At 50.8% G+C, this 22,665-nt stretch overlaps 1 protein-coding gene across 2 annotated transcripts in view; it reads left to right on the top strand.

The window, feature by feature from the left end:
- Positions 1 to 6,939: 6,939 nt before the first annotated feature.
- NGF (nerve growth factor) overlaps positions 6,940 to 22,665 on the top strand; it is a 49,887-nt gene continuing 34,161 nt past the window's right edge. Inside the window, exon 1 of one of the 2 annotated variants that reach the window (XM_039841288.1) lies at positions 6,940 to 7,015. The gene's annotated coding sequence lies outside the window, so the exon portion shown is untranslated. The remainder of the gene's footprint in view (positions 7,016 to 22,665) is intronic. The other variant, XM_039841286.1, reaches the window with a different exon arrangement.

Genomic DNA, 22,665 nt, shown 5'->3' with positions numbered 1-22,665 from the left:
GCCCTCTGCGAAACTGTCGGGCTGGCGAAGTCGGCCTCTCTGCCTCTGTCGTCAGCCCTGGCTTGACCTGAGCAGGCGGAGATGCGTCTGTGGAGTCGAATGATGACCCCCGAACGGAGCGCTCACCATGTGCCAAGAAACATCCCAACGCGGCTTACCTACGTGGTCCCGTTTCAACCTCCCCACGTTTCCACGGGCAACCCTGATGCGGATCTTCCTCTGCCGAGGAATCTGATGCTCAGAGAGGTTAAGTAACTTGTCCAAGGTCACACAGGTAGTGTACGGCCCAGGCCAGCTGAACTCCAACTTAGGGTAAGGGAACTCTGAAGGTCACAGGCCCAACTTCTTAGCCTACAGAACCACATTCTCTGTGCTACATGACACAAAGGCATTCTGCTTTCTAAAACAGGCAAAGAAGAAAATTTCTTGGAAAAATATATAACTCGGCTTCAACCAAGGTTATTCCCAGTCTTCCTGTCACATCCTAAAAGCCCAGGACTCACTTCCTCCCTGGCACTGGGACCGGAGTCCCTCGCCGGAGACATTGACATTGGAGGCAGCAGGACACACACCTGCTCAGCGGCAGGAGAAGCCCGTCAACCAGGAAAATGCCTTCCCCTGACGCACTTCCGTCTTAATGAAAATAACATTTTGAAAGTAAAATTATACACTGTGCAGAATAAACAGTACAACAATAGCTGTGATTAATCTGTCAGAGATTGTATAATGCGATGCGAATGGGAAGAACTAAACTCCCGCTGGAGAGCAAAGTCATGTCCGCACACACGGGGACCTTTTAAAATTAGCATGTCAGTAAGCGGATCTCCATCCTGGGAAAAGGGCTCTGCTGCCTCCACAGTGAGGGAGGGAGGGCAGCACCCGGAGGAGCCGGAGGCCCGGAGAAGGTGACTGGTCTGCAGCCTTGCCTCCCCCTGTCCCCAAGTGTCCGGCAGCCCCCCTTTCCTTAACCTTGTGACAGCTACTTGAGCCTCCCTCAGGTCCAGCCACATAGCACTACAATCCATCTGACTCAGGCCATGACAGGGCACTCTGGGGGGCTAGTGTGTGTGTGGGAGGGGAGGCGGCGCGGTGGGGGAGGGGTACACCCAGGTCTGTGTTGAGCCCCCACTAACCAGGGCCCCTCCGACGCCCTGCAGTCAGGCATCATTTTAACTGACAAGTGAAGGAACTGGAATCGGGAGGTCAGGTCTTTCTGATTCAAAAGCTTGGGGTTTTTTTTTGCTTCTCTCGGGCAAAGACATAAGCTAAGAAAAAAAAATACTGTGGTTATGCATGTTTTACTTACACTCACAGAAAGGCAAATAAAGAACTGAAGAGCATGTATGTAAACACGCAGCTCAGCAGTCTTTAAGAATGGGGCACCTACTGTATGCAATCACGGCGTTAGGTGCTGGGGATGCCATGGCCCCTGTCGCCCCAGGGAGAAGATGGCTGGGGAGAGGGAGGAGGTCAACCAAGCAGCCAGGCCTTTATAATCAAGTGCGGGTGCTGTGGAGGCCCCTTCAGAGGGGATGATGGGGCCACAGAGGATCTTGACCCAGACCTGGGCAGTCAGGCTGCCTCCAGAGGTCACATGCACTGAGGCCCCAGGGATGAGGTGGGGTCAGCTTAACGAAGGGGACACAGAACAGGAAGAGGAAAGCACGCATGCGAAGGCCCTCAGACAAGAGTGAGCGGAACCCATGGTTGTCCGTATAATCTGTGAATGAGTGAGAACTGATTTCAGGACCCCGCAGACCCTGCGTTTCCCCAGACAGCTCCTTCACGCACTGCGACAGTCAGTTCTTCCACGTTTGCGTTGCTGTCGCCCACTGAAATGCAGACACGCCTGAGAGAACCAGCGGCTCTCAGTCCGTTTCATCTGGGAACCCAGGCCATTTCCTGAGAGCGGGCTTTGAGACCCGAGGGTGCCCATAAGTCCCCCAGAGGGAGGCAGTTTTTGCCAGACTCGCAGTTTGGCAGAAGGTGAAGTCACGCCTGAACGAAGACTCCTTTCAAAAAAGTGGTACCTGCAGGGGTGATGTGTGCGTCACCTCTGCCACACCTGCACCCTCACGATCCGTTCTTCTGCACTGAGAAGACACCTCCAGCACCTGAAGGGGGTCCCAGCAGCTCCCTGCTGGTCCCAAACTGCCGCTTACGTAACGGGGCTGCCCCCGGGGTTGAGTGGCGTGAAAGGACCAGAGCCAGAGTCACGGGGAAACCAACCCGGCCGGCATGGCACGCCTGAGTGGCACGCGGTCTTTTGGCTTCTATCATACGAACACGCAAAGACTTGAGAGACCCAGGCCTGGGTTCTGTAGGAATTGCTTCAGCACTAGTCTGTGCGGTGCGGTAAGGAGGGCATGGCTTCGGAGGAACTCATCGCTCGCGTCAGCAATGCCCGTTTCCAGATGTCTCATCCTCCTTCCCAAGCCGAGCTCACTGAAATCACAATTTTCTTTTTTCTGGGCCTGGCCTATGATGTACATTAGATAAAGATTTATTAAATGGGTGAAGCGACTTGCCCGAATTTAAGTTGCATGTGGCTAGAGGCTGTTTTTCTCATTTGAGGAATTTCCAACACCTAGAACAGGACTGGCACACGGCAGGTGCTCAGAAGTTAATCATTTCATACAATGAATGATATAACTGTAAGTATAGTTATTACGCCTCAAAGAGGACAGATCTCCTAAGCTCACACCACCTTAAAGGACATAGATGGGGTGGGTGAGCTAAATCTTCCTAGCTCCAAGCAGGCAGCTTTTCTGGGCTGCGGTGCCCCCGCTGGAACACAGTTGAACTGCCCTGGGCCCAGGCAGATACCTGCCCTGCTCTAGCGATGAGCTCCGTAGGCCACTGCAGGCTGAAGTCAGACCATGGACTTGGGATGGAACCCCTGAGGGTGGGAGGTGGGCTGGCAGCACCGTCCTTGCTGGTGCCTGTGTGGATGGTCTAAAACAAGGACCTAGGTAGCACTTTGCAGATAGGGACACTCCAAATGTTAGTGACTGAAGGAGCAGGCTCGTGAGATCAGAGTCGAAGCTGGCAGTGGAATCAGTACAGCAGGAGAGATCTCCTGGAAGACGGGGATTGGAGAAGAACATCGAGCCGCCGAGAAATCAGAGAGGTAGATGGCAAAGCAGGGGAGCACAGGCACGGAAACCCGAAAGGAAAGTGTCCCATGCAGGACGTCCTAGGGGAAGATGCTGAGGACCGGCAAAGTTCGCTGAACTAGGCTGAAAGGAGGAGGAGCCACGATGTTTACACAGCAAGAGCTTCGCCTTCACCGGTGAGGTTCAAATCTCTACCCAGCCATTCAACTTACGCTGAGCAAGAGACTTACCTCTTAGGGGCTTTAGCTTCCTTACTTATAAAAGAATGGTACCTATTTATAGGGCCCTTAAAATACCTTGCCCAGAACCCAAAACAAGGGAAGCGGTCAAGAAATGCTGCTATTATTATGTTGGCGGTGGTGTTGTTATCGCAACTGCTGACCTTTAAGAAGAAAATATCAGTTCGGTGGGGGGAGGGACAGGGAAGGGAAGAAGATGGGAACCAGACCGCAGGAAGTTAAGAGGGAGAAACTGAAGCTATCGCAGAGAGAAGGAGAGACGGGAGCAGGAGTAGGCAGAGATGGCCCCCCAAAGGAAAGGGGGGCCCCCAACTGCCAGCCCAGTCAGTGTTCTCTGCGTTCTGGCCTGTATTTACCAGCCAGCCCCTTGGGCCAGAGCTGAGGGGTCCTTCTCTCAGCCTCTTTCAGAGAGCGTGGGAGAAAGCAGACTTGCCTAGAAGTCAAGTGGCGTGAGCTCTGGCTGACCCTGGCCATTTGCACTTGGCTGAGCCCCTGTCCTTCCTGAGCCCTTGCGTCCTCCTCCATAATTGCGGTGGCCGGTGATCATCTTGGTGATTCTGTAAGCGTGTCATCGTACTAAGCATTATATAAAACGTTTCCTCTTCTGAAGTTTTTCTCCACTCTAATTAGAAGGAAGGAGGGGGGAAAAATCTTTGAGCTGAAGCTATCACTTCTTCCAGCAATTGGGACAATATTTCTGTTTCACACGTATTGCCAGCAGATCTGCACCGGCAAATAGCGCCTGAGCCTCCTGGAGTTTTAAATAGCATGTGCACTTTGCCTTGGCCTTCTGGAGCAACGCAAGGGAGAGAGGCAGGAGCTTTGTGCTAGGCTGAGTGTTGCTGTTGACAAAGCACTCAATGGCTGCGGGCTTCTGAATCCTCAGAAATAACAACAATTACTGCGCACACCACACTCTGTCCTCCAAGGCAGCAAATAGATCAGCTGCTGGTTATTTTGATATCCTGGATAAAAAGCTCTTTTGAGAAAATCTAGTACAGAAAAACATTCTTATCCTCTACTTGTCTGCACCAATCCTTGTGCCTGCTGCCCTCTCAGCTGTTTTTCTTTCCTATAAATGTAGCTGGTCCAGACCTGAAGGTCCTTCCTTCAAAGATCCAGGAGGACATTTCCATTTGGGTCCCCCACAAAAGTGGAAGAGGCAAGAGAAGAGATACCTGGCTATGGTCTCTGTACCAAGGCCAGTCTGATCTGGAACCCACAGGAAACCAATCCAGTGTGGATGGGTTATCTGACGGCCATGAATGGCTCTGATCATTGTTGGAGTCAACAAGTATTTACTGAGCACCTACTGTGTGCCAGGCCCTGTGCTAGGATCTGAGGAGATTGTGATAAATTTGGCCGAGGCCTAACAATCCAGTCCCCACTAGAACATAAGCTCTCTGAGAATAGGTACCTCGGCCATCCCTCAGTGCCTGGCACGTAGTAGGCTCTCACAATTAATCTTAGAGATATTTGTTTGTTTGTTGCTTACATGGTTTTATTTATTCAAGGTCCTTAAAGTTCAAGGACAGAAATAGCTAGTCAGGGATGAAAAGGAGCTCTTATTAAACCAACATGTGACATCAGAATATGATCATGAATCGGGTAGGAGGCATCTAGGCTTATATTCTGCCTACATCATTTTTATATTTCCCTCTTACACACCACATGAAAACAAAAACAAAAACAAAAAAATCGTAAGTGCCCCAAATCCTTTCGTCCTTCTGGGAGACGCCACAAGGACACATGCAGAGGCTCTGCATTCAACAACCAAATTTCCAGTTATTCTAAAATTCAACTTCATCCCTAAATTCTCGGGCAGCTATTACATAAAACTTAGGGCTGGTGCTTTCAAACAAGTTCATACACGACGTGATCGATTAATGAATTTGCCCTACTGTCTGGAATTAAACAAATTGACGATGATAAATTTCCTAATGGATCTGATGCTACTTCTGCAGAAAGGGTCATTTATGGTGTCCCCCCGTCACTAGCATTCACCTCCAAAGTCTGTGCCTCCACCAGTCTGTACTGGACAACTCAGAAAGGGGTGAGCCTTTGCTGGGAAAAAACAAGCCTGTGCCAAAGCTAAAGCTGACTTCCAATTCGGAAAATTTCTTCCCACTCATCCTTCTGAGAACATCCATAAATTGGATGAACTTAGGTGTGGGGCAAAGGTGAAAATAGAAAGAAGTGGAGCCCGCAGACCAATCTGTGTCAAAGGAACTGAAAGTGTCTAGGAAGGGCCTCCAGTGGGGGATAAAGGGCCACCCTGGCACTTAACAACGGGAACCCCTGTTTGCTTGAATTATGCTGGCATGGCTTCCCCAACAAAGAAACTTGGTGCCTCTCCCTCTCCTGGTCTTTCCTCATATCCCTTCCTCCCTGTGGCAACAGGCACAGGGTGGGGGCTCAGCATATGGTGTGCTCAGGAAAAAAATATACACATGTGACTGATTTCAACCCCAGAGAAAGTAGGGTGTGAATTTTGAAAGACCTATGAACCACCCCCCAAAACATTATTACAATTCATGATGCACATTTGTTGAAGAATCTGACTTAAGGGATATTTCAGACTCACTAGTGTGGGGCTGGAGTGGGAAAGGGCAGGCTGCCGGCGGGGCCAGCTCCCCTGTCAGGCTCTGAGTCCATGGAACCCAAGAAATGTTGCAAGGCCAGCCAGGAGCTCCCTCCTCGCTTAAAGTCTGCACGGTGGAGTTAAGAGGAATTTGAGCAGGCCAGAGAGTGGCTTAGAAGGCCAGCTGGGTGGGTCAGTTTAGAGTCACAGCCCCCTTGCAAAGCTGATGGAAGTTGGGGACCCTCTATCCAGAAAAATGCACACACTGCACGCAGATGTACAAATTGGCCTACAATTTCAGCGGGTTCAGGGAGCCCCCAGGAAACTTCCTCAACTGAAGTTAAGGCCCTGAGACTAGGTCCTGATGCCTAACTCCTCGGTCCCTTGACCCCGAGCTGGACTCGCCAATGCTCAGGGGCCTTCTTGCTGGTTCTGGGTCTCAGAGCCGCCGCCCGCCCTCGTGTCGGAGGAGCGTCGGGGCCTGCATCTTCTGGAGTTCCCTTGGGTGCTCGCTTTTCCCGGGGTGATGCCAGGCGTCCCAAGCAAAAAGCTCCCTTGGCTTTTCTCGCTAGACTGTGAGGAGCTGCCAAGCCTAAGGTACGGAAGGTTAACGCCAGGCAGACCCCCAGGTGCTGGGGGCAAGCATGGGCTGGGGAAGGGCCAGAAGATGCTGGAGCTACCCGCGAACCGCCCACCTGCAGACTGATGGCCCATTGGTGGCCCAGGGCCAGCATCCCCGCCTGGTGCCCCAGAAAATCCCCGCCTGTGCTCGGCGCGCGCAGCCCCTCCGACCCCCGTGGTTCTTTTTGACCTCCGTCTGGGGCTTTGACCCTTTCCCTGCCTGGGTCGAGCCAGCCCTCCTGGGAGCGATTGATCCCTAGCTCCTTGAAGCCCCCAGCGCCCTGCGCCCGCGCCCAGCATGAGCAGGTGCGGGGCTGCGGAGCGATGTAGTGCCGGACGGATTTGGAGTGAGGAGGAGTCCGGGAGGAGGGGCTAAGAATTTCAGAAGCTGTGGTAAAGCCTCTCCGAGCTCCTGCGCGCCAGAGAGCGCCGGGAGCCGGAGGGGAGCGCAGCGCTGGGTGAGTCCGGAGCCCGGAGCCGAGCCCCGAGAGGGGCGCAGGGCGGACAGGGGCGCGGGCCGTTGGGGCTGAGCTCTCGGGAGGGAGTGCATGGATCCCGGCCTGGTCAGATCTCGCGGCCCTCCCGAGGCTCCCGCGGGCTGAGCCGCGGCGGGGAGAGATGTGTCCCGAGAGGGTGCAGGAGCGCAGGAGCCTCGGCGGGCGGGCGAGTCCGGGGAAGCCGCGCGCGCTCCGGTCGTCCAGTTCCCGGTCTTCCGACGGCCCGAAGTCTGGGAGGCCACCCTGGCGCCTGCAGCAGCCGCACGCGGTGCCAGGGACAACTAACTCGAGGGACAGCGCGCGATGGAGGGAGAGAGAACGCGCGCAGAGAGAGGGATGCGCCGGCGGCGACCGCGCAGGGGCCGGCGGAGCGGAGGTCTGCGCCGCGGAGGGCGAAGGCGCCGCGCAGGGCGAAGGCGCCGCGCGCGGGGCTGGGCCGTGCGCCGAGTCCGGGAAGTGCTGCGCTGCCCCCAGGTGAGGGGACCAGCGGGGCAGGGCGCGCTGGACCTGGTGCTGGGATCGGGGCAAGGGTCTTCGATATCCTTCTCGTTGCTGGAGGGCTGGGAGTCCAGAGTGAGGACTCCTCCGGCTTGATGGAGGAAGCCCGCGCGCCAAGGGACCTCCACGGAGCCCGCGCCGGACCGAAGTCGCCAAGGCTCAGCCGGCTACTTGGGTCACACGCCTCACCTCCAGCTGTCTGCTGCCAGGTGTGGGAGAAGCTGGCATGAAGGGGTGGCGCGGGCAGCGCCCTGGATCCAGGCAGCAAAGACAGGACCCAAGGGTCAGGGAGCGACATCTATGAGCCAACATAAACAAGAGGCTTAGCTCTGTTTGATTACATTTATTCTTTCCAAAAAAAAAAAAAACAACTCTGAAATCCTCATGGAAGGTGTTTTCTGCTTGAACTTTCTCTTCTCTAGTGACTCGAGAGATTAAAAAAGCCTGCTTGCTAGGCTGGTTTTTCCAAGTTGTTCCAGGTTGGAAGTTGTAACAGTTTGAAGGATAATTTATGGGTGTTTCATGCATTAAACTGTATTACAGCAAAGCCTTTTGGGTGCTGTGGGTATTAAGGAAAACTTGGTGCACGTTCCCAGCTGGAAACCAAAATAGTGCTCTCCTGGGTGTCTCTGCCCTGGCTGTCATCTGAAGCCAGAGGAAATCCTGGAGAAAAGGCACTTGATTAATTGTCCTGGCTCCATCCTCTGGGCGTACCCACTGCCAATGCCAGCCCCTCCTCCCCCACGTGCTCCGCCAGCTGCGATCTGCAAATTCAGAAAAGGTGGTGGAGAGCCTACCAGTAACTTCCCTCCAGGGTGTCTTCAAACTCTTGAAGCTGTCAGTTGAGTCTGCAGGAGGGAAATCTTTCCTCCCCAATGTCTGAAACTTCCTCCCTCTGCAGAGCCACAGAGGAGAATCTAGAAAGTCTGTATTAGATCTGCATGGGTCTCTAAGTCAGTCAGCTGGGGCGACCCAAATGTCGCTCCACGGTGGGCAGAGAGTCACAGGGAACTGGGGGCTAAGGGGAGGAGGTGAGTGAGTGGTCTGGGGGCTGAGACTGGCCCTGACTCACAGAAGGAATGACTTGTTCCTCATGCTTGGGTCTCTGGAGGGCGACAGGGCTGACAGCACATGTTGCTTACACTCTCCCCCAGCCTTTCCTCAGCATTTGAGTGCAGGTGAAAAACAGGCAGCCTTGAAGAGGAAAATGTTAGGAGGCACCACGAATGGGAAACCAGGGTCTCTGGGGCATGGGGACATGGGTATTGGAAGAACTGTGGGAGTACCTCAGAGGATTGTATAACCTGCTGCGAGGGCCACGCCCCCTCGGCCAAGTCCTACCCCTAAAGCAGCCCCGGGCCCACTAGAGAATTAGGACATTGGGTCCACTCAGGGCGGTTGTCCTAGTGTTGGTGACTCTTTCTGTACCCTTAGCCTTTTCCCAAGGAGCGAGGTTCTCACCTCCTCCCATGGCCCACCCCACACCTCTCATCCGGAGAACCAGAGGGAGAAGGGGGTGAAGCTTCACACTTCGCTTCTCTTGCATGGAGAAATCTGCCTTGGGGAGGAAGGGGGCCCAGCTGCCGACATCAGCAGGGAGAGGAGGGCAGGGCAGGGCAGGGCTGCAGCCCGAGGGAAGCTTCTCATCATTACTGAGATTAAACTGATGAGAAAATCCGCACCACTTCGCTTTTCAAAGCTGCTGAGAACTCCTGCAGTGGCTTCGTGGACTAGCGCCCTACTGCTGCGGAGGCAGCTGTGCTGGAGCCACGGAGAAACTAGGAAGGACACAGAGCTACTGTTCTTTCCTGCTGTGCATTGATAAGGGCCAGGCTCGGACCCCCAAGCAGACATCAGTGCCACACTAGGGACCAGTGGCCCAGCTATTTATCTTCTCCCAGGAAGACCCTGTAGGGACTTAGGGGTCTAGAGCAGGCAAGTCTTGGAGACCTGGCTGGCGGCAAACAGTCTCTCTGCTCTCAGGAGGCAATGGCAGGCTTGCTGAGGATTCACTTAAAGTCTCTGGACATCTCTGAGCAAATGACCCATGTTCCCAGAGGGCTTCTCTTTCTTTGACTGGCACCTCTGGTCTTGCAAATCATTGGTTAAACCGTCAGCTCTCAGGCTTAGCCCATCCTGAGAAATGAACTCTGTGCTGGACCCGTGTTACGGAATAGCATACGGTGGGATCAGGCAAATACATGGAGATGGAAGACCCTTCCCAGACACCTTGCCTCCTAACAGTGGGAAAACAGTTAGCATCCTAACTCTAAGTAGCAGTGAAACCAAGGCAGAAATGTAGCCGGTGAAACCGAGGCTTTGGGGGTCCCCGGCCTTCCAGTGGAGTGTGCACAGGGATTGTCACTATTTGATCCAGGGAGAACAGCCCTTCAACTACAGACTTTGGCTAAGGCCAGAATACTGACAGCGTTCAGAGTTTCTCATGCTTGAAGACATTTTCATTATTCTGTGGGTTACTTTTCATCCTTTCGAGTAGTCTCTATAACTGTTGGCCTCAGACTGTGACACGGTAGGAATCAGATTGAAACATTAAGATGATCTCTTGTATTTTGGGTAAATGTCCTGTGGTAGTTTCCTGACTTCTGAGAGGGAAAGGAGCTTTGTGACCTTGAGGAAATCACTAAACTTCTCAGCTACATTGTCCCAATCTACAGGACAAGTGCATCGAATTAATAGTGTTTCTCAGTGGGGCTGTGGCAGTTAGGGACAATTCTTGGTTAAATATGACCTATTACATAATACAGGAAGTTTCCCTACCTCGCCTGCTAAATGCCAGAAGTCATGATGACGACCCAAAATCACCCCCCCAACACCATATATGGCTAAATACTTATTATAAGGATAATACTTCTCCTAGCTGAGAAATCCCTTGGAAGTTTCCAGTAAGGCCCTTTCTTCCAGACCCCAATGTCAGGCATCTATTTAATCACTGAGTTGGGCCTTCGGAAGTCCAGCCCTGGGCTTAATCCTCAAAGAACCAGCATTTCAAGCTCCAGGAAGCCATTGGCTGGAACGTCAGTGCTATGTTCCCACCAGGATCATCCTTTGCCTTTTGTCAATGGAGTGTGACTAGAAATGACCCACATGAAAAAACCAGAAAGAGCTGGGGGAAGGGACAGGTGGTATTAGAGCACGGCGGCCTCTTTCTGTGCCATATGTTATTAAAAACACAGGCAGGCTGCCTGCCCTGGGAATCCACAGCGCTGGGGGAGAGCCTTCCCTCCCATACTAAGTGGATCACACCCTGGGACCAGGAGGTCCCTTCCCTGAGCGAGAGAACAAGGAAGCAGAACCTTTCCCTGCACTGACAGCACTTGATACAACATGGGCACGTGTTGGTATCAAATTAACACAACTGTGAGAATAAATGGGAATCGATGATGGGACGTTTGATTAAAAAAGATCGGCTGGCAGTACCACCGTGGAGGGTTGGTGCTTGTGGCACTGGGTTGATTCTCAAGGAGAACAGCTCACACTATCCTTACCTTTGCTCCAAGGTCTTACAGGGGGACGAAAAATAGAACCTTTTGGGTATTCATAGTGCAAAGGGCCAAAATGAACATCTTTGTAGGATCTTATAGACAAACCTACTTGCTATTCACCGCCAAGCAGTCGGAGAGAAAACTCCTGAGCTGGTATAGCGGGAAAGTTGGGGCTGGTCTGATAACGCCATCCATCAGGGGCGACTAGCAGTTGCTGTTTGAATTGCCTGCGTTCGGCCCACCTCGTTCACTGTGGAAATCTTTTCATTAGTAGTCGTATTAGTCAGAGTCGGACAGTCAGGGTTTCCCTGAAAAGTCACCACCAGGCCAAGCAGATGGACATGTTTTGGCACCACCCGCGGTGGCCTCTGCAGGTGGACAGCCCTGCAGACGGGAGGATCTGGTCGGAAGGCACGAGAGCCGAGCGTCCTCGGAAGCCACGCCGCGTGGAGGGCCGGTGCGATCCACGAGGGCTGGCACTTTCCCAGGCACCGCAGAGTATTTGCCGTTTGGGACAGATGGGCTGGTTCTCTCGTTTCTTCTGGCTCTTCCATCAGTGGCCCGGGTCAGCGGTATATCTCAGCTGTCTGCTTGCTGCACGCTGTTCCGGAGTGAGCCCGGGGGGACCACCTGGTGGGAGCCAGGAAAGCTCAGCGCAGGTTGCGGGTGCAGGGCGATTCTGTCTCAGCCCCTCATCGCTAGGGTCTGAGGTGTGGTTACAATGACTAGCGTGTCTCAGTTGCCCCTCCTGATGAAATGCCATCATCCCATGTTTGGACCTGAGTAGACTGGCTCAGAGGTCAGCACACGGGGATGCCACCTCATCTTTGTCAGTGACCTTGCGTTGAAGACCCACGGTGTGTGGGAAATGTCAAGGGACGCAGGTCCCCTCTGGACTGTGACTTTGAAGGGAGAGCAGCCAGCTGAACTAGGTAAGCAGAGAGGAGAGAGATGAGTCCCAGGAGAGCGGAGATGCAGGAAGGCGTCTCCCGTACCTGGTTCCCCTTCTGTAAAGCTGTAACAGCAGAACCTCCACCGTCGGGCTGCAGCCTATGGCAAGATGGGGTAGGCGGGGCACCCGCACAGGCCGGCACCCAGCGGGCACTCCACGGACACCAGGCCCTGTCCCTCATGATCTCCCATGGCGGGTCGGATCTCAGGGGGTCCTTTCTTCACGCTTTCCCCGTCAGGTCAGACAGCACCATCTCTGCACTTTTTATGGCTGTATTTTGACCTTCGGTAATTAACATTCTCACTTTGATAGAATTTTAACCCAAACTCTTCATCTTCTGAATTTTCTTGGCCCCATAATATCCGGGTAAAAGGAGACTCGTGGATTTTCGCCTGTAATTTTCTTTCAGAGGCAAACTTCTTTTCGGGCTTTTATTTCAGAAATGTTATGCAATGCTCTCTAAATAAAGCGTTTCTTGAGAATGCCATTTGTACTGGCAGCTTTCTGAGTGTTTGGGTTCCTTCCCCCATGTAACAAACCTCCTCCAACAACGACTGGTGTCTTTAGGATTTTTTGTATCTTATCAAGTTTACAAGGGAAGGAAGAAGTTGGCTGCAAATTTTCTATGGTAGCAGGGCACTCCGGGGGTCAAGAGCTGAGCTGCTGTTGCTGAATTGCATATAACCTATGGCTAACGTGGGGACAGTCCCCGCTGGGGCGGTAGGTCTACTGGCTCCCAGGGGACCGGGCACTGCGGGGGAATCATTATAAATATAAAGCATGACACAACCCAAGGAGTTTGCTCAGGAGCCAAAATTAAAATGGCGTCAGAGGCTCGTCAGATGATGCGAATGAAGAAAGGTCCTAGGCTGGAGGCGTTTGTGGTAACTCGCAGAAGGTGTGCCCCGTCGAAAGGGGACAGGCCATCTGTTGCTTTGCAGAGTTGTAGGGTCAGTGAGGGCAGACCTTCCAACTTTTCAAGAAAAGTCAAAACCTCGAGTTCGAACGTACAGTTCCTTCACTTTAAGAACATTCGTGCAGACCAAACGAAGCCTGTCAGCAGGCTTTTTACCTCCTCGTCTAGATTAACACGCTTGGAGCGAATGGGAGCAGCATCAGAAAGGGAGCAAGCCGAGGAAGTGCTAGAGCTCTGAGGAGGGAGAGGTCTCAAAGACGCGAGGCCCTCCGCGGGGGCTTCCTGGAGGAGGGGGCGTCCTGCAGGCCGGTAGATTTTACAGAAGCAGCCCTGGCACAAAATCGGAAGTAGCTTCAGACCGAAGTTCCGCCTCTTACTGGTTCTATGACTAATTCCTTAATCCCTCTAAGCCTCAGTTTCCTCACATGTAAAAGGGACTCACAGTGCCACAGGGCAGCTGTGAGGGAGAGTGGAGAAAATGCTGGAAAGCCCTGACTTAGCCTGGAATGTAGCAGCGCCTGGTAAGCCTGGGCTCTGTGCCTAACACTGGGGTGGGTGGGGGTTTAGCCAGCCCAGAGGGCTTAAGAATCAAGGGGCAGAGGCTTGAGGAAGCTCCCTCACTGGACTTTAGAGAGCTTTTCAAGGAATCGGTCTCGATTGCTTTCTTCTGCCCCAGGAGAAGCTGTGGGTTACTTTTCTCCTCTCCCGCCCTCATCCAGCTTCTCCCCAAGGCCTGTGTCTCTGTGCCCACTTGTCAGGATCTCACCCTTTTAAAACCTGACTGGGCCACAGCAGAAAAACACAACTCTTCTCAGTCTGAAGGAAAAGGACCCGGGGAGGCTGTATAGACACGCACGGCAAATATTCAAGGAATTCTTAGGAATTAAAAGAAGAAAATTTGTAAATCTGGATTTTTGCATGAGGCCATCACAGGAACATGTTTTCTCAATTAGTACGCACATTGCTTGGAGTCAAGTCACCGAGCCCGCGGCTGGTCAGGGCTGACTCGCGCCCGAGCCACCTGATCTGGACTTCACTTTCCATGACCTAAATCTGATTCAGCCAACCCTGTCATTGCCCCTAGCTGTCGAAACAAAATCCTACCCCAAATCCCAAACCAGGGTGGAGACATACACACACCCCTGAAACAGCGATCTGACTCCAGATCCTGGGTGTACTCCCCCAAAACTGAGAGACAGTTCTCACTGGTGGATTGATCGGTTCCCAACAACCCTTCGTGACTTTCTTTTCCTTTGGCATCTACCATTAGATGGTGACTGTGCATCGCCCTGTCACAACAGACGAGACCTTTAAGTTCTGAAAATGGAGAAAATCATTTCTTTTGCAATAGCGTGCATCAACTGCTTAAAATATTACTAGTCGGTGCCTGAGATCAGCGACTACGTTTTCTGGATGGTTTCCTGGACTGACTCTTGTCCAAATAAACGGCTTTGTCAGATATTTGTAATTTCTGAAATATTTGATTAATGATGGCCCCTCACCAGAGGGATGGTCCAGAGTGCACAATTAGCAGCATGCCTCGGAAGCAAAGATGCTGCCGGCATCCAACAGGATCAAGCAGGAAGTTGAAAACATTTCTAACCAACTACCACAGACTAGAGGGAAATGTTTTTCAAAGTAAGGATTGAGACCCCTTACGGAGATGCATAATCAATTTACTGGTGCGACTCTCTCTCTCTCTCTCTCTCTCTCTCTCTTTCTCTCTCTCTCTCATGAAAGAAAGCAGAGTAAAAAATTTTTTAAAAAATAATGTCTATTGCACGTAGGAAGGGAAAGTATTCATGAAACTTCTGTTTTAGTTGTATGTATGTTTACACATATACATGTGCAAACTGGATCGTGATGGAAAATGTATTTTTTTTTTGACTGTGAGTCATGGTTAAAAAAGCTTAAAAGCTACTAGTATAGACAACGACATGGTTTAGAAAAGGACATAGCTCTGAAGCCAGACAAATCTGAGATGAAATGCCAGCTCCATGATCCCTAGTTGTATGACCTTGGGTAACTGAAGTTCTCTAAGCATCAGTGTCCTCATCTGTAAGGTCAAACTGACCACCCGCTCCAAGGGCTGTTGTGCAGATTAAGTGACAAGGATGTACAACGTGCCTGGCACTGTGCCTGCCACCGAGGAGGCCTTCGGTAAGTGAGAGCTGCTGTCGTCACCTGTCCTCCCCTCCTCCTCCCCCCCTCCCCTTTCTTTAATTGCTTCTTTGGGACTCCTCGACCTCATCGGAACTGTGACTTCCCTGACTGTTGAACCTCGAGGTCTGCCGTTTCTCTGGCAAACCCAGCAAAGAAACAACCACCACCACATCTTATCTTTGTCCCCAGCTTCGATTCCATCCTTCTCCCAATTCCTGCTTGCGGAGCCATCTTTCTGTGACTCTGTTCTCTAGACGGGACCATGACAGCAGTTGTCCAAGGGGGCACAAGATGTCCTCCTGTCACTGAGAACCATCACAAGGCTATCACTGCCTTTCCTGGCCTTGTGACCGGGATAAATGCTTTAGTCGGTCCTCGTGTGGGTGTGGTCATTCTGGAAGGACCTTCTGTTCCCACAAATCACATCCTTTCCCCTCAGTATATTTTTATAAGGACAACAGGGCTAAGATACCATTAAAATGTTGACATTGTCAAATTCTTAAGAAGTCCCTGTCTGGAGCGGAGAGCCTAACATTTTCTCACGAGCGAGGCTTCAAGTCGCCCCGATGCGCAGGGTTTAATTTTCTCCCCTGGTGTAGACAGCTTGAAGCCTCTAGTGTGGACACTGGAGCTGACACCTTCGGAAACCAAACCCTCATCCCAGCTCCAGCCTCCAACCTGGCCCGCAATCTGTCAATGACCCCAGACCTTCCCTCCTGGGCAGAGGGCTCGTGAAAGGGTGACCCACATCACGATTCTCCTCTGGGGCCACAAAGGTGACATGTCCCAATTTTCTTGAGAGCCTGGCTAATGCAGCCCCTGAGGGCAGATCAGCAATGACAAACTGCCAGCCTCTTTTCAGGAGGAAGTTTTACCTCTTCCCCTCTGCATTTCCCATGCTGCCCTGGGGCTCATTCCAACTCTCTGCTTGTAACATGCCCTCCCACGGGGCCCCATCTTCACCACTAAGACTCGGGGAGGATTATTAGTGACATCTCAAATGCTGAATTCCTGTCCAGACCAAAGATTTAACGCTCCTTTCTAGGCAGTTAAGACATCTCTATTTGAGGTTGCTGGGCAGAGGGGCAGAAGGGGAGAAAATGGACTTGGCTCTAGTCTAATTTTCATCTCTCTGAGTGTCCTTCTCTCTACACCACCACTCATGCCATTATTCCCTATAAAATTAATGTCCCCAGGCCAGCTGCATGTTTTAAATAACATTTATAGCAGGAGAGAGACACTTGTCACATCATACCTAGCCCCTTCTCACCCTGCAGGTGGACTATATTGAACCAAGCAAAGTAGCCAAGAAGCTGTTTAAATTCATCTGGTTTTTTTTGTCTGTCTATTTTGTTTTGTTTTGTTTTTTAAGGAAAAAGCAAATGCCAACTTACTTTTTCTGTGCCCAAAAGGAAAAAAAAAATTGAAAGCATATTTCCCTCCTTTCTGAAACTTGCAATGACAAATGGAATTAATTGTCCCAGGACACGACACACCACCAGGAATGTTTCCTAGGCATGAAATGAATTACCTTTCTTTTCATCTGGGTTCAAGAGTGTCGTGTCTGTCCTTTGATGGAGAAAGTGTGAACACTTAGAAACGTTTCCTTTTTCCTTTTTGAGGAGGTCAGATACCAAAACCTGCTCCACATTTCATGGCTATGTGTCAGCATCTCTGTGTCTTGGAAATGGAAGAAAATATTTGGGGGCGGGGCGGGACTTTTAAGTGTTGTATAGAATTTTGCTACAAAATAGTGGGGCACGTCAGAAAGTGGAGGGCTTAATAAAGTAGCCAATATTTTTCAAAGGCTCTTTTTAAAGCACCTTATGATTAAGAAAAAAAAAGTAATTTAAAATTTTAAATGTCCACCTCCTAGTTATTTCAACTTCTTAAATGATGAGGGACAAAATTCTGACTGGCAATACTTGTGCTTGGGAAAATTCCAGAAAACCTGCCTGAAGCTTATTCTTTTATGGATTGGAAAAGTAGTTGTGTAAGAAAGAATAACAGTTAAGTGAGGTATAGATTTTTTAAATTTTAACACAGTAATACTGCAATTCAGGAAACCAAGGGTTTATTCCTGGCTCAGGCTTCTCCTAGCTGTGTAAGTTGGGCAAATTACAGAATGCCTCTGAGCCTCTGTTTCCTACTCCGTAAAAAGAGAATAATAATATCCCCTGTGTCCTGGATAGGGCTGTTGCACTGAATCTGGTTGCCAGTGCGGGAAACACCTTAACTGTAGGTGGTAGAATTAAGATGTGAGAGTTCCAGATAAGGGATGTCAGACTCCAAGTGCCAGTGCAGCTGTGTCCTTGGTGGGTGAGGGACCTTGACAGTCATTTGCCCTGCAAGAGCGACCCTCACTCTCCGTGAAGGCACCTCACATAAGCCCAGGCAGAAATGAGCGGTTCCCGCCACGGTGGGAACGAAGGTCTGTGCCAGGCATTGAAGGGGCCCCTGTGAGGCAGAGGCCAAGGGCACTGTAGGAAAAGCAGGAACGTGGAAGCAGACTCTCCAGGGTTCCAGGCCCAGGAGCGGGGCTGTAAACACATGACCGAGGGCGAGTTACTGCAGCCCTGATTTTCAGTCTCCTCAGCTATAAAATGGGATTAATAGCACTGACTCCTTAGCATCAAGGTCAAATAGTGTGACTTCCACTAAGTCATTTGGTGCTTCAGAACCTGGTTTTGGAATGTCTTTGACCTGGAACACAAATGAATGCCTGAGCAGCTCTCCTACTACGAGGTGACTTAGCTGAGGACCGTCTAGAGTGGATGGAGTTACAGGGCCAAGATGCTTTGGGGACACGAAGCTCTCCTAACGTCCCCTCCACCTCACTGGCCTCATCCTCCGCCAGCTTCTTCTTCTCCTGACTTCTAAACACAGGAGTGTCCTGGAGTCCAGTCCAGCTTCCTCGCCTTTCCATACCACTGTCTTCCTGGGTGATCTCATACTCCCCAGGCATTAAATATGATTGACGACTTCTGGACGTCGACGTCCCATCTGGACCTCTCCCTGGGCTCCAGGCTCTATGTTTTACTGCCACATCCAGTCAGATATCTAATAGACATGTCAAATTGAGAATCCTCCCCGCCCCAACTATGTGCTCTCTTTCAAGTCTTATTTTAGTCTTCCCCCGTTTAGTTAATGACCATCGTTCCCATGTTGTTCAGACCCCAAATCTAGAAATCATCCTTAATTCTCTCTTCCTTATCACCTTTCACATGCAGTTCACCAACGAGTCCTGTTGGCTTGAAAATAAGTTCTGAATCCATCGCTTCTCACCATCCCACCCCTGCCTCTCAGTCCAAGCCACTATCACCTGTCACTCAACGACTGCAGGGAGCTCCTCATGCATCTCCCTGCCTCTGGCTCCTTTCCAGCCTTCTAAACCGATGGCGGTAAGAGGGCCCTTTAAAAATGTAGATCACGTCACATTATTTCCCAGCTCTCAAACCTCCCATGGCATTGAGTTACACGTAGAATAAAATCCATACTCTTGCCATGGCCTGATTTCAGTGATTCTTCACTAGGAATGACTTTTTCCCCTCAGGGAACATCCGGCAACATCTGGAGACATTTTTAATTGTCACAAATGTATGTGTGTGTCAGGGGTGGGGTGAGGGAAAGGTGATACTGACATCTAGTGAGTAGAGTTCAAGGAGGCAGCTGAACATTCTATGATGCACAGGATAGCCCTCCACGGCAAAGACTTTTCTGGCTCAGAATGGCAGCAGAGTTGAGGTAGAAAAGCCCCGCCTTTGCGTGATCTCCAGCATTCTGTGTCGTGCCTTGCCTGCTGTGTGGCAGCCACACTGACCATCTTGCTATGCCTTCAACATGTCAATCTTGTTGCTACCCCAGGGCCTTCGCACTTGCCGTTTCCACTATTTGGGACACTCTGACCCACAGATCTTCTTCACATGGTTAGCTTATGCTCATCATTTAGGTTAGCTCAGATGACACCCTAATTTAAAATAAGTTTCCCCGCCCCCACCAAACCCTGCCACCAGTAAACGCTATTCCCTGAGCCGAATTTATTTCACGGCACCTCGCTTTATTAGTTTTCTTGTTTTAGTGCTTGTCTCCTCCACAAGCGTGTCAAATGTAAAAATGAGGGCAGGAATTTTTGTGCTCATCAACTGCTTCATCACATAGTAGGAGCTCGATGAGTGTTTGTTGAATGAATAATAGTTGGTAAGTGTGGCACAGACGTGGATACTGTGGAAGGTCAGGAAAGGAGCAGACCGGTGGGATGCAGCATTTCCGGAAGGGCTTCTTGGAGAAGGCACGACGCGGGCCGTGCACGAGTTTCTGGCGTCCCCGCTCCGCCGCTAAGCCTGCCCGAAGCGGGGCGGGGCTCTGCAGGCTCGGCTTCCACTCAGGCATGCGTGGAGCTGGGGGCCCTCTCGTCGCCTGGAGCCGGCTGTGGACTTTAACATTCAGTAGGATAGAGAGCGAGGCTGGAGGGCTCGGGGGCCTGAGAGGAGTCAGGAAAGAGATGCGAGTGGGAGAGAAGCAGGAGCCGGAAGGCGAAATCGAGGGTCCAGTGGGTTCGGGTCAGGAGCGCAGCCCAGGAGGAAGGCGGGGCGGGGCCTGGGAGGCGAGAGCAGCCACCTCCAGGGCAGACTCTGAGTCGGCTCATCCCGAAGGAGTTTCTTCCATCATCTCTTTTCCAGGAGTTGGGTGAGGGGGCTGCGAGTTGGCTCCGGGGCACTAGAAAGGCCAGTATGGGGGTGGGAACTGAACCTCTCACGCAGCCAGGCAGGGACTGTCCTCGCTAGCCATAGTGACCAGTATCTAGTTGGTACTGTGTGAGATAATTATGAAAATGATGGTTCCAGGACAGTCTCGAGTTAAAACACTGACCCATTTTCAAACCTTGGTCTTGTGCTTCCGTTCAGAAAAGTAATTCTTGTGATGCCACATGTGACAATGTATAGTCTGTGTGTAGCACATGCCAGGTGAGGAGCGGCTAGTCCCACCACCTCAGGTCAGCCCCTGGTATCACCTCGAGGTAAGGATGTTGATGTCCAGTTTCTTGAGGGAGATGGCTGGGGGAAGGTGTACAGATCATGGACCATTTTCCAAGGTCTCAGCTCCCCAGGGTATGGAGATCGTGGATTCCGCCGTGGGAGGGGACGCCTGGTCCCAGGTACACAGCTCTGGTCATCCCCACATCTCCTCCAGGTGACACCGTGAGGCCAGGGTCTGGGCCCTTGGGGCCACCTCGGGACACTTACTCATAACTCTGGTTCATTTTGCCACCTGGATATTTCTGAGGCGATGACTACAGGAGACTACCTGGCCAATACCTCATTTTATTAGTCTGTAAACATAGGTTTAAAGTAATGCACCTCAGATGTAGACAGCTTACTCCAACTACCAAAAATATCATTATGAACATTTACAAGGTCTGAAGAATGATATAATGATGATGAAATTCATAGGTGGTGAATTACCCTGATGTCTAATTTAGCCCTGACTCAGTCCCCAGAAATACAGATTTTCCTGCAGACATCGTCTCATAGGTACCTGGCCCTGGGCGCCTCACCGGGCGAAGGTGATGAGGTTGTCTGCCACACAGCCTCGGAAATCATAAAGCGCCAGGAGCTGACCATGCCTCCTCTGCTTCCTCCGAGAGCCACTGACACATCACTTCGACTTTTCGTTCACAAAACCTGTCTGCCAATTTGTCACTGGGGCCTCTTCTTGGTATGCAAAGGTTTGATGCTCTCAAACTTCTAATCCATCAAAAGGGATCTCTGAGCCGTCATTCACACTAAGAAATGCATGGCTGATAAAGGCTCAGGGTGCTGCTTTTACCAGAGGCAAATGCTTTTAGAAGCCGTCCAAGTTGGTCAGAAGGCAGTAGACCACTCTCTAGACAAAAGAACAAGCAAAAGGCTGGCTTTGGACCTTCTTTCCTACTGATCGTGTGATTTTAAATATATTACGTAAATTCTTGTTTCTCAGTTTCCTGAACTGTAAAATTGGAATAATAATAACAACATTTCCTTATAAAGTAGTGGTTAAATGAGAGAATATTGGTAACAGCACGGTACTTGGCACATATAAGTTGTTCAACAAATGGCAGCTATTCTCATATTATTAAAATCTTGGAAAGTAAAATTTCAGACATCAGTCAATGACTCATAGAAATATTTTGGAACTTGAAGTCTTTGTAAAATGAGAGGAAAAGGGAATAGAGTTTAAAATACTGGGAGGAAATCCCCAGACAAGGAAGGCAGAAGTTCAATGTCATGGTGTCACCGTGATTTACCACTCATTCATGGGGTAAGCCTCAGTTAAGCCATCTGTAAATTGGGGGTAATAAGTTTACTGTGATGACTCAATTTAATAATGCTTATAAAACAGTTCACATAGCACCAGGTACATAAGCCTCAAAAAACTTAGTGTCACTTTTGCTATTGTTGTTACAACGTATCTTCCGCATGCTAGTTCTGCTGTCAACTCTTAAGTCAGCTCTACACAGACAGGTCCAAGCTGGGCTCCTGAGCACTATTCTAGAACAAAGGCTGGAACAGCTCCCCACCCATGGGGTCCGTCCCTGTCACAGGCATTAACAGGCAGCTAAAAATCACTCCCACTCCTCACTGCCTCCGTGTGGCTCGGTCACACGTAAAGGCAACCTCATGCTATGCATAGAGAGGGAGCAGCAACTTCTCTTTCTTACCAGGGGTCTGGAGGTGGGCCCACCTGGCTCTCGCCTCTCATTCCTGGGATGGTCACAAAAGCAAGAAAGCCATGGTCCCTGAAAGGAATTTATTCAGCAACCAGCAAAAGGGAACGGTGCCCAGAACTTAAGCTTTTGCCATCGGCCCTGCCAGGAAGTGCTGGACCAGGACAGAAAAGGAATCCAAAGACAAGGGCCCTCCACCTTCCTTGGACTCGGGGGAAGTAAGTCGTGGGGTTGTCTCATTTGCATTCAAAGCTACCAACACTTATAAAATGTTCTGAGGTTGTTTCTCCCATGCGCCCCTAAGCAAACATACAAAAGTGGAAGAACTTTCAGTCCCACCAAAACTGTTAATTAGGACCAGTTCTTACTGCCAAGCTGAGCTCTGTCTTAAAGCAAACCATTCAGCAGTTGAGTTTTCGCTTCACTGCACCGTCCTGGGCTTTAGCTGCATGAAGGATGATGGTTAAGACTTAGATCTGCCCACAAGAAACCTATGAGCTGACTGGCACTTTTTACTTCCATTTTAATTCCCAAGAAGCCTTTAGCCTTTTGGAAAAAGAACCACTGGCTTGAATCTAATACCACAGAGCTGGCTGTCAGATGGATGCTTCTGTGACCTGGTGGCCTTAGACATGAAAAAGAAATACAAACCTTTCATGATGAAAGTTTCTTTTCCCCTTCTCCATATTTCTGCCGTCTGCCCCGTCTACCCTCCAACACACGCACACGCGCACGCAGAAAAAAGTGGATACATTGCTCAGGCAGCTGCAAACAATGAAGACGTGTACTGCCCTCTGTCTCAAAGACCCACAGAATCTCAGCATTAGAAGAATCATGAGGAATCACAGTCCTTTTAAAAAATATGTATGATGGAGG

The sequence above is a fragment of the Pteropus medius genome, unplaced genomic scaffold, assembly GCF_902729225.1.
Source record: "Pteropus medius unplaced genomic scaffold, Ma_sr-lr_union100, whole genome shotgun sequence".
Taxonomy (NCBI): domain Eukaryota; kingdom Metazoa; phylum Chordata; class Mammalia; order Chiroptera; family Pteropodidae; genus Pteropus; species Pteropus medius.
This window is presented reverse-complemented; position numbering and strand designations above follow the sequence as displayed.